At 31.1% G+C, this 8,004-nt stretch overlaps 1 long non-coding RNA gene across 1 annotated transcript; it reads left to right on the forward strand.

Annotated features, from left to right (window-relative positions):
* Positions 1-993: 993 nt before the first annotated feature.
* Positions 994-2,099, forward strand: LOC140009672 (uncharacterized). The gene is made up of 2 exons (XR_011817184.1): positions 994-1,133; positions 1,651-2,099. It is a non-coding gene; the product is annotated as an uncharacterized lncRNA (long non-coding RNA).
* Positions 2,100-8,004: the final 5,905 nt, after the last annotated feature.

Below are 8,004 nucleotides of genomic sequence, written 5' to 3' on the forward strand. Positions count from 1 at the left end.
CATTTGCTAGAAGATTTCCAGTATTCACGTATATAGTAATCCTCAAATAAATCAATATATCTTATTAAGACGGTAGGAAATTAAGCTGTCTTTTGATCTATTCAAATTTTGTACCGGTCTTAATGCTATTAATTATGTCCTTGGATAAGTGATGTTTGCTGAACTTCTTATCTAGCATCTTATTCTATTCGTACATTTCCTTTTGTTTGATCTTCCACGGATATGAATGATTCAAATTTCAACGTATATCAGATACTTGAAAAGCTCACTATATATGCCCTGCTTTAAATTCTTATCATCCTTGATTTTTTTTATTCCACGCGCTTTGTAAAATTCAAATAATGGACATGGTTAAATCTCAAGAAAACTTAAATGGATCATTGGTAAAAAAAATTCTAATATCTTATATTCAATCTTCCTTTACTAGCTAGTCTTGGTTGTGAGAAAATAAAGCACAAGAATGTGCATCGAAAACATGAGGGATATGGGGTTCAAGTATCCATTGCTGCCGTCCTTTCTGCCTTGTGGCTTCTAAATTCTAAATTGATGTACCAAAAATAAAAATAAAAAAGAAGAAAAAGAGGAAGAAACAGATATCATACCAAACTTTTTCTTGTACAAAATGTGCTTTCATTTAAGCATTATTCTTCTCAAGGCACAGATTTTGAAGGTAGCATGCGTGGTGAGTTTTTGCGTCCATCGATTGTATATGAAAATGATGTAACCGACAATCCAGCAACCAGATGATTTGATACTTTACTTTGTGACATTATGCTAATGGTCATTATCTTTCCTACTAAAAGAGGTTAGAAATTGCCGGACTTAAAAATTTCAAATCTTAACGGTGTTGATACTTTGTTCAAACTCCTTTTGCAAGCTAATTATGACTTAGACTTTGTCTTTATTCTTTGATATTTGTCCCTTTCTCTAACAACTCAGCGACAAGAAGTTTCAAAACAACTACCGATTAGGTTTTGGAAAATTTCACAGTCTCTTGCTATAAATAGGTATCATCATTTACTTGTTTTCTCTCAAATAAAGCTAACATAAGATATCGGAGATGGCTAAATCTCAATTCAGCTGCGCAACCTTCTTTGCCCTGCTCATCTGCTTCCTCCTCCTCGTACCAAATGGTAAGTTGTAGCTAGTCTTAAATGGTGAACACATGCACAGAATGGCATATATTTGCACATTCCCAAAGTTTTAATTATTTGTCTCTACCTCTCTCTTAGTTAGAGAATTTCGAGTATAATAAACAGATATGGTTGTCACTAGCAATGAATTACAATAGTTATACATGCGTATCATGTGCATGTATACTCACAATCAAAATTTTACGAACTAATTTGTGTTACGTATGCTTTTCAATAAATGTTTTCTGCTCTTGAATTTCTCTTCCACATTCTAATTTCTCGTCACATGTAAATCTACTTCAAATATACATGTATAGTGTTGCAAGTAACTTTACATGTGGTGCAAAAATAGAAAATGGAATAAAGATTGACACAAAACAATGACATAGAGGAGCCATAACCTATAATACTAACAAACACTTATCCGCTAGGTGGACAGGCTAGATCCCTCATACATATCATAAACTCTGGACTAACTGTACATAATTTGCTCTTTCTCTTGCTTTGTTTCATGCAGAGATGCCAATAGCTGAAGCTAAATCTTGCCAGAAGCCTAGCAAATTCTGGTCAGGGAAATGTGCCGATAAAGGGTGCCACAATGTTTGCAAGTCTCGAGACCATGCTGACTCCGGATCATGTATGTGGACTGGCCAAGGTCATCAACGTCATTATGCTTGCTACTGTCGCTACAAATGTTGAAAGCCTACTATATGCTACAATTTGCACCGTACTTTGTAATGTGAAATAAAGGCCAACAATTCACTAGAATTGCATATGTGCCGCCAATGGTAGCTGTTCCTATGTCAGTTGCTAATTATGTATGCCTGTATGTGTTATCACTGAAACATCACTGCTCAGTGATAACTTAATCAGTCTATCCAGGTGTGTTTGTTACCATCTGTCTTGTATTCATTTAAATATAAATGGACTACCTCTATCCAAGTATGAGAGTCATTTTTCTGGGAATTCAACTTGTTATGAATACATGTGATTATTATGTTTGGAATTGGAATAGGTGTGATTTTATATGGTGGTTATACTGTTAGATTGCACTTATGCATCAAGTTGATATACACGAACAAACTTTTCGCGTTGAACAAAATTACATGATTGTATATTAAATTATTTAAGAAGTATAATATCCGTACAACCACACGAAAATTTTAACTATACCAGTCTTGGTCCATTAAGTTCTGAAGGGGTGGCATTAGATAAATTTATCTAAGTTTTTGAAATTGCAAAATTGAAACAAAACTGATGTCATGTGTGAATCTCAAAATAGTGACTTCTATTTTATTTTGGGATAGCAAAATAGTTACTTCTATTTCGGAATAGCAAAATAGTGAAAATATTAAATAACAATAAAGTGGAGAGAGTACCTCTACAAGGTACCTTTTATTCTACGGAACTCAATTTATAAATACTTCGTTTCAACACAGAAAGAGAAAAAGTGAAGTTGCTGATCTGCATGAATCAAAAGTGTTTGATACTTTGCTTACATGCGAAAAGCATTTATTCATCTATGACTAGAACAGCATTAGATAAAGGCCATAGCCAACCAGAAAAATGCTACCACATTACCACCACATTAGATCACTTTTATTTTTACCTCTTCTACATTAATTGTATTCATATGGCGTCACTAAGTTAATCTTGCTTCTTCTCTCCATGTTGCGTTAATGAACTTTAGCTTTTATTGAAGCGGGGAAGAACCTAAAGCATCTATTATAATGGTAATTAATTAGAGAATTTTTGTTCCCATATTACCTCCGGATTATGTGTTTGGTCGTCCAAAATAAGTAGCAAATGAACTTTCCAGTACGTTTTTGCTGTTGGCCATCTAGTTCTACGGTCTTATGTGGTGAAATATGTTTTGTAGCAAATTGGAATCCGATTAACACGAAAAAATATCTGCCAAAGAGTTGGATGCGATACTAAAAAACAAGTCTAACGAAAAAAAGAGAAAGTCATAAGCACCGCCAAGGATAATGCTATAGTGTCAATCGTTAACATAACTTGTGAATATTTTACATTAAAATACTGATAAAACAGGTTTGTTTTAAAAAAAAAAAATTAAAATACTGGTACAACCAGTTAATAATGGTCCCCACATCCAAGATTGGTATCTTTAGTGACAATTGCACTACTGTTCATTTAGGTTTCCAAGATTCAAAGTAACATCAGGTGGTAATATGGTAACTTTGGTAACAAAATTGGTAAGTTATAAGTGTGATTGAAATTTACTCTTAAATACCGAACATTACTACTTCTCCAACAAAACATATTACTTTATAATTAGTAAGTTTAATTTAAACAATGGTAAGTTTTACAAATAAAATGGTAAATTGTTCAAACTTACTACATTATTTCACAAACTTAGCATTTTACTTAAGAAAGTTACAACAATTATAATTAGTAAGTTTAAGTGAAATAATGGTAAGTTTTTGTTAAAAATGGTAAGTTTTACAAATAAAATGGTATATTGGTGAATTGTCCAAACTTACTATTTTATTTCACAAACTTACCATTTTACTTAAGAAAGTTATAACAGTTATAATTAGTAATTTTAATTCAAATAATGGTAAGTTTTACAAATAAAATGGAAAATTGGTGAATTGTTCAAACTTACTATTTTATTTCACAAATTTACCATTTTACTTAAGAAAGTTACAACAATATTAGTAAGTTTAATTCAAATAATGGTAAGTTCTTACTGAAAAATGGTAAGTTTTACAAATAAAATGTTAAATTGGTGAATTGTTCAAACTTACTACTTTATTTCACAAACTTATCATTTTACTTAAGAAAGTTATAACAATTATGATTAGTACGTTTAATTCAAATAATGGTAAGTTTTACAAATAAAATGGTAAATTAGTGAATTGTCCAGACTTACTACTTTATTTCACAAACTTACCATTTCACTTAAGAAAGTTACAACAATTATATTTAGTAAGTTTAATTCAAATAATGATTAGTTCTTATTGAAAAATGGTTAATAAGTTTAATTCCAATAATGGTAAGTTTTTGTTGAAAAATGGTAAGTTTTACAAATAAAATGTAAATTGATGAATTATTCAAACTTACTACTTTATTTCATAAACTTACCGTTTTACTTAAGAAAGTTACAACAATTATAAATAGTAAGTTTAATTGAAATAATAGTAAGTTTTTGTTAAAAAATGGTAAGTTTGACAAATAAATTGGTAAATTTGATGAATGATTAAAATTACTAGTTTAGTGAACAAACTTACCATTTTAGTTAAATAACTTACCCAGAATTTATAATCATTATTTTAATGGACTTAGAAAAGATGCTAAAGGACCAAAATTGTTGCTAAAATTGGGTAATTTAGACAACTACTGGTAACTTGAATTATTTAAGTACTTCGTGAGGTGACTTGTCACTGCAGCACGATCCCACAACCAATATTCTCCATGAAAACAAAGTTTAAACAGTAATTGAAATATAAAAATTGGCCATGAAAATCTTGCACTCCCTATGTGCCATAATTTGATATTTTTTTGTTTTAGAAAATCCAACCATTTTAAGAAAAAAGTGTAATTATTAAGCTTGAATGTGGTGATTTTTGATTAACCTTAAATATGGCCCTCACATTTAAATTCTATGAGTGGAGTGGCACGCAAAAAAAAGTAACTGTTTTCAAATGGTAAAATGGAACAGCTTATGAAGTTGTGTTGATTTTGAAAAGATGACTCTAAAAACATGATACTAAAAAAGGATGGAGGGAGGATAAAAGTAATAGTTGCTCAATTATTTTACTATTTTATTTTCCGTTTTATTTTTTATTTTTTAAAAAGTTTCCATTGACTCTGCCTTAGCTTCCTTTCGTTTAGTTAAATAGAAAACCGAAGACCATGCACTTTATTTTTTTGCATTGTTTGATATCAGTAGGGGAACAAGTAATTTTAAAACTAGTGGGACACATTATAAAAATTCATAATTTTTTCAAAGTGTGTTTGTAGGATTTTTTGGTGGCGCACGGGCCCCCACTTTAAATCCACCACTATTAAAGGTTCCCAAGTGTAAATGTTTTTTTTTAAACTGGAAATTGTGAAAATGTAAAGGAATAATAAATATGACTACATGCTAAAGAAATACAAAATTAAAATTAATCAAAGCCATAAATTGGTATAATTATTCTATAATTAACAGATTATATTATCTTTGTCACAGGGGCTGTTCTCATTTACTTTTACATCTAGATTTTAGATTTTTTTTAAAACCAAAAAGGGAAAAATCTAGAATATACGTAGGAGTTAACTTTAATTGCTGATTTTTTTCTCTATAATTGCGTTCTATGATCAACTTTTGCAAAATTTACAACAAACAATAATAGGCTAAAAGAAGAATGAATACCAAAACAATAAAATGCGATAGGAAAAAATTTTTATATTGGGAATAAAAGATGGTTTCATCTTTTATCGGCAGAGGCAAATCAGGGGTTGGAATGGATAGTGGAGCATTGTTATCGTGGGGCAAATCAGGTAGTGGATGCTCTAGCCAAGGTGGGGGCACAGTCAGAGGATATTGTCTTGTATACATCACAGTCATATTTACCAAGATTGGCAAGGGGGGCCTTGGGTTTAAATAGGTAACAGACTCCCGTTATTCGAGTTAGATTTGCTCGTAATTAAGGCTTTGTATTGTTACTTTATGGTCTCTAATAATACAAGGGGGTGGTGTCCCTCCCCGCATAAGGGGTTAGCCTGAAAAAAAAAAAGATGAAACATCTTAATTGACTCCATAAAGTTTTGATTCTAAATTACTCACTAAAAATATGCTTATCTCAAATGAATATCAGCTCATAACAATAGGTAACATTGAAGATGTTCGATTGGTTTCTTTAGAACAAACTCATGTTGATGTTCAATGGATTCATAGAGAATCAAATAAGGTTGCACATACTTTAACAAACTGGGCTAAATCTGCCAATCTAACTGAATCTCTTTGGAATTCCCTCCTAACTTCGTCAAACAAACTGGTGCAATATGATTTCCAACTAACTTATTAATAACATTTATATATATAGAAAGCAATAGGTGTTACTCCTCAATATTCCCCACATATATGTATTCCGTGTAGATATGTAACTTTATGAAATTATTCAAATTGCTATGGCCAGGCTGAATTTCTAATTTGAACCTAAGTTGGTATCATATCCTATCCAATGAACGAAAAAAAATCCTGAAAATGACAATAGCTGACTTATGAATTAATGAAAAGAACACTTGTGAAATTAATTAATCTCCACTAAAATTAATGACGTGAAATCTAAATTAATTCTGTAAAGAATTCAATCTAGTGTTTGTGTATTGAGAAAACAACAATTGCTGACTTATTCGTATGCTGTACGGATCTTCTAGAGTACTTGTTGCTTTAGTGGCCACAAGTCAACATTATTAACAAAATCCCAATGAGTCTTTATACTGAACAAGAAAAGAAATTAAATCCCACTACAAACCGTACCTTCCTCTGTAAAGCTGATCTGTGTTGAATGGGCCAAGTTGGGATGGACAAGGGGCCAGTGACAATGACCAAGTTACCAGCAAACGAAAGAGACACCCTTAATTAATGCCAGACTATGATTGATACTCCAGTTAAGTTCATGGACAGATAAATCTTGTCATTTTTTGAAATTACTCAAGTAGATATTTTGTAAACATGTGTCTTGGCATATTCAAGAGATGGTTGCTGTCTGTTATTAGTAGAACTTTAATTACATTCATCATTTAAAGGTCACATAGCTGGTCAAGTGTCTTTCAGCGACAAATTGAGATTAAATGTCTCCATATAGACTCAAGGCTGCAAAATTGGTTCAGCCAATATTGTCCTTCGATTCAAAATTGCAAATCCTGTAATGGTGTTAATGCTTTTCAATACGTGTTTTTGTTGTATAATGTTAACCAAGCTCCTTGACATTGTCATGAAGGTTTTAACACAACTATCTACCAGGTTCTGAAAAAATGCACCATCTCTTACTATAAGTACCTATCATCCTTTACCTGTTATCTCACAAGTATTGCAACAAAATTAAAGATATTTGTTTTGAAAAATAAAGATATTGTAGATGGCTAAATCTCACTTTAGCTACGCAACCTTCTTTGCCCTCCTGATCTTCTGCTTCCTCCTTCTCGCATCAAATGGTGAGTTGTATGTTAGTCTTTATTCAGATATCTTACACATTTCTAGTCTTAAATGGTGCACATATGCATAAAGGATAGTGCTGTGGTACCGAAATTGTTAAGTGATTTAATATAAAATAATAGCAGTTGACCTGAACATCCGGTTTTCTTTTCTTTTGTGATAGTTTACAGCTTTTTGCATCCCTTTTTTGTGAATTAAATAATGCATCCAAAGATACATATAACTTTTCCAACTAAATCGGTAAGATTAACTTGTAAAATAGTAAGTTTTAAGTGCTTAACAAATTTACTTTTTTAATATTGAATCTTACCATTTATGTAATGAATTTTACTATATTTTTTTTGTCAAACTTACTCGCTTTAGCAATAGGTAAGTTTCTGAGGTAAATTAGTAAGTTTGTCCAACAAAGTACCAAATTTCAAAAGTAACATTTTATTAGTAAAAAATACTATTTATCTAACAAAACTTACTATTATTTTGATTAAACTTACTAATTTAGTTGCATGCAAGTTTTTCAAGTAAAACAATGAGTTTGTGCAATAAAAAAGTAAATTTCAAAAATTACCTTTTTATTAGCCAAATTTACCATTTATCTGACAAAACTTACTCCTAACCTCATTAAACTTACTGATCTAGTTGTATGCAAGTTTTTCAAGTAAAATGGTGAGTTTGGACAACAAAGTAGTAAGTTTTAGTCATCCA

This window comes from Coffea arabica, chromosome 6e, assembly GCF_036785885.1.
Source record: "Coffea arabica cultivar ET-39 chromosome 6e, Coffea Arabica ET-39 HiFi, whole genome shotgun sequence".
In the NCBI taxonomy this organism is placed as follows: Eukaryota; Viridiplantae; Streptophyta; class Magnoliopsida; order Gentianales; family Rubiaceae; genus Coffea; species Coffea arabica.